The following is a 902-nucleotide window of genomic DNA, read 5'->3' on the forward strand; positions in this document are numbered from 1 at the left end:
AAAACAAAGTCGACCTCAGCGGATTTTGAACTCAAAACGTAAAGATGAACGAAATGCTACTAAGCATGGTGCCCGGCGTGTTAATGACTCTGCCAGCTCACTTTGGTATAGCTGTAAATATCAATAAAGAAAAAAAACGGTATTAACTTTATTAGTAGAGATTAGGTTAGTACAGGAAAATTATACTCTGGAGGGAAAAAATTTAGTGATTATTTGTAAATCAGGGCCTCGCTGGAAACTCATGCATTACCTTCTAATATTAAGTACTTGTAACTATTTATAGCAATATAAGGTGCTACCTTTGAACTAAGACTGAACGTAAAGCTGGTGACAGGATACGAATTATCGACCAGGGTGCCAACCACTTTATAGTTACGCTCAATGTATCTTGTTTATGTCGTAACCGAAAGAAAATATATAGTGAATCAATTGTCGTACAGAAACATAATTCCTTTTGAACTTAAAAGTATTACTGATATAGAAGTAAATACAATATAAAGAATTTTTTTCGTGAAGCCTGTTCCCCATTCCCCGCTTTTTAAAGAACATTTTATATATGTTGATGTTATTATTACCCAAATACAGACTACTTTTTCTTACCCTTTCCAAAGCTTTTGCAACATCATATATCTACAGTGAATCATTATAGTGTTTAGTGATAACAAATTGCTTTACACACATCTTGACCAACGGGAATACTTATTAATTACCAGCAAAGAAAAAAAAAATAAAACAAATTTCTCTTCGAAAAGCTTAACATCGAATTTCAGCCTTACTAATGTATAAATATTGATATAAGTGGCTGAGAAAAAAATTGAAACAGATTGAAATGCATGAAAATCAAATGAATGAGTTATATCCTTGATTACAAAACTTACCAACCATTCTTGGTCATATGGAGA

The sequence above is a fragment of the Octopus bimaculoides genome, chromosome 2 (assembly GCF_046866305.1).
Source record: "Octopus bimaculoides isolate indiv1 chromosome 2, ASM4686630v1, whole genome shotgun sequence".
NCBI lineage: Eukaryota > Metazoa > Mollusca > Cephalopoda > Octopoda > Octopodidae > Octopus > Octopus bimaculoides.